The 3,469-nt window shown below is 32.3% G+C and overlaps 1 pseudogene; it reads left to right on the top strand.

The window, feature by feature from the left end:
- The first annotated feature begins 2,456 nt into the window (after positions 1-2,456).
- LOC133860453 (PR5-like receptor kinase) lies at positions 2,457-3,057 on the top strand (annotated as a pseudogene).
- Positions 3,058-3,469: the final 412 nt, after the last annotated feature.

Below are 3,469 nucleotides of genomic sequence, written 5' to 3'. Positions count from 1 at the left end.
GTTTTATTAGATTGTATTTTCTATTTTATCTTAGTATAAGTGTCTATTTAAAGTTACTAGAAAGTTAATAAAATAACCAGAAAAATTTATTTTCAAATGTGAGTTTGAAAGATGTCTAAACTTTTTCTAAGAATCAATCCAATATTAAGGCTGTCAATTTTTTATACAACCCATGAACTCACACGAAATTAAAGAGTTATGGTTGAAGAGTCTAACCTATTTAATTAAATGGGTCGAGTTAGAGTTGAGGTATATAGTTTTATACGCATACTTTGATACAACTTGAACTTGACACACGACGTCATGCGAACACGAATTGTCACTCCTACCCAATCTATCATGTTATGAATAAATTCTTCGTAACATTAAGATATTTGTGTATTATGTTATGTTATAAGATTCATGTCCCTTTCTTTCTATTTCGAAATAAAGTGTCTCAGCTAATTCGATCCCCTGCATGGAAACTTTTTTTTTTTACAATAATTTGACAAATCATTTGGATTTTGATGAAAATGAGAAATAAGTGCATGCATTACTCTCTCTAGTCGGCTCAGACACTGAAAACGACAATCAAACATAAACACATGGATAAACTCTGTTTAACCTTAACCATGACTGCTATCAGAAGCAACAGTCCTCCACTTCATCTCTAGCCAACCCGTATATCTGCGTTTTCAAACCCAAAACTCACCCAGTCAACGGTCAGCATCATCGAGTATAGTCAATCTAATTCCTCTCTGTATTCCCCAATCACCAAATACCCAGTTCTTGATTTTGCTAACAAATCAGAAAATAGTTTCCAATATCCCAATCCAATGAAACCCAAGTTGGGGTTTCAGGATTCTGGTATTGGTCTCAGTTTTCTGTTCCATAGCCGAATTCAAATGTAGCAAAGGATGTGGTTTAGCTTTAGCTTCATACTACGTGTGGGAGGGCTCAAATCTCACAATCATAGCTGAGGTTTTGCAATCTGACCTTAATATTACACCTGATACTATTATAAGCTACAACAAGCAGAAGATACCCAGCAAAGACACTGTTTGTTCAACAGGATATAAGAATCAATGTTTGTACTTGTTGGTCAGGGTTGCAATTCTTGTTGTCGTCTTGTTTTTTTTAGATGAGATATTACCATAACAAATACAAACTAGAAACATTATAAATTATACTGAAAGTATATTTTTTTTGACCATTTTAAATCATTATTTATATGCAAAAGTTTAAATTTAAGAACCTGTCCAAAGACTTAAGTCTTGTGTATAGATGGAATTTGCATTTCTTGTTGCAGTTGTTTGAAGTGTTTGTTGTGTTTGGTGGCTAGGGGTTTTTTGCAGCTACTTTGTATTGTAGTTTCTATGTAGCAGCTTGCTTCATTGTTTGCTGCAGTTTTTTAGTTTCTGTGTTTTGTAGCTGCTATTTGCTACTTTTTAGGTATTTTTGTGTTCTGCTTTGTTGATGCAGAAGTGGTGTCCTAGTTTCTTGGACTAGTTCTAGTTTTTACTGAAGGGTAGTTTTCTTGTGTTCTTGCTTATAAAAAAGTTTTGATTCATCTAAAACAAAAACAAACAAAAAAATAAAAAGAGTTTAAATATATGAAAAAACGGTGAACTCAAACTCCTATTCTATAAGAAAGGTTTACATGCACATCCTTGTAGAGGATTCTAATTTCTACATAATTTTTTGAGAAAAAGTATACATACTCCTTTTAAACTATCACCTAATTGTCAATATGTCTCTCAAACTATCAATTGTGTCAATGTAGCCCCTTAAACTACCAAACAATGTCAATGGGCCCTACAATAACAAAAATAGTCTTCAAAAAATTATAAAAATTCTTAAAAACAAAACAAAAATACAAAAAAAAAAAATTTAAAAAAAAATTAAAATGAAAAAAAAAACCGAAAAATTATTTTTTAGATTTTGTTTTATATAATTTTAATTTGGGCAACTTTCAATCTTTCAAAAAAAAAAAACTTTTTAAAAAAAAAAAATTAAAAAAATAGATATATATTTTTTAGTTTTAGTGTTTTTTTTTTCTCGAATTTATAAGGATAGATTTGTCTTATTGAAACTTTTATAGGGTTACTTTTATCTTTTTGTTGACTCTAAAGGGCATTGACATTTTTTAGTAGTTTGGAAAGGGGGGGGGAGGGGGACATTAACACCATTGGTAGTTTAGGACTTTGGGGGCACATTGATAATAGAATAGTAGTTTGTAGGGTAAGTGTACTTTTTTCTATTTGTTTTTTTTTTCTTTTATACCTCCCTGACTTCTCTTCCCACACTCATTTTTAGTCGTAACAATGTGATCATCATGCAAATACAGAAAAAAAAAAAAAGAACTCTCTAACTTTGTGTTCTTGTTGCAGAATCGAAGGGCAATCCGTTGCTGAAAATTGCATTTGGTATGAGGATCAATATTGCGTTACTAGAGAAGGCACTTCTCAAGTAACGCAATGGTCTGCAGTAAAAGTGGTGCAAAAAACTTTCAAACCATTGATGAGGAATTTGAACAGAAGTACAGATCAATATCACCAAAGCGATATACTTATTCAGATGTGAAGAAATTGACCGACTCATTCAAAGAAAAAGTAGGACAAGGAGGATATGGTGTTGTATACAAAGGGAAGCTACTTGACGGGCGTATGGTGGCAGTGAAAATCACGAGCGCGTCCAAAGGTAATGAAGAAGAATTTATCAATGAAGTGGCTAGCATTAGTAGAACATCCCATGTTAATATAGTTATTCTTCTAGGCTTATGCTACTAGAGGACTAAAAGAGCTATAATCTATGAATTCATGTCTTATGATAGCAACACTATGTTCCAAATTGTAGTTGGCATTGCTCGAGGACTAGAATACTTGCACCGTGGATGTAACACAAGGATCCTACATTTTGACATAAAACCACACAATATACTTTTGGATGAGGATTTGCTCCCAAAAATATCTGATTTTGGCCTTCCTAAACTATGCAAAACAAAAGAGAGTAGTGTCAATGACGAGTATGAGAAGGACTGCTGGATATATTGCACCAAAAGTCTTTAGTTGGTACTGATGTGCAAATTTCAATACTCGCAAGCGCACGAGTCATATGTAGCATAGTGCATGCGCAAGTACGAGATCGTATCCACAGGAAAGTGTGTGTAAGCAAAGAAAAATCAATTTCGATTTAAATTAATTATGTTTTAACCTAGAACCAAATATTCAAGAGTTTTTGTCAAGTAAAAATAAAAATGAATAAGAACAATTGATAAAAATACTAAGGTTTCAAAATCCACCTCGCCAAATCAAAAACACAATCTTGTATTCCATTCATACACCCGATAAATAAAATTGTTCAAAGAGCCAAAAAAATGTATGTTAAATAATTCAATGAATCCAACTCTATGACAAATCACAACGAATATCCAATTAAAATAAAATCATCCAATGTATCCACTCAATGAACAAATCACAATGGATACCCT

This window comes from Alnus glutinosa, chromosome 2 (assembly GCF_958979055.1).
Source record: "Alnus glutinosa chromosome 2, dhAlnGlut1.1, whole genome shotgun sequence".
NCBI classification, from domain to species: domain Eukaryota; kingdom Viridiplantae; phylum Streptophyta; class Magnoliopsida; order Fagales; family Betulaceae; genus Alnus; species Alnus glutinosa.
Note: the sequence above shows the minus strand (reverse complement) of the source record. Positions and strands in the feature narration are given on the sequence as shown.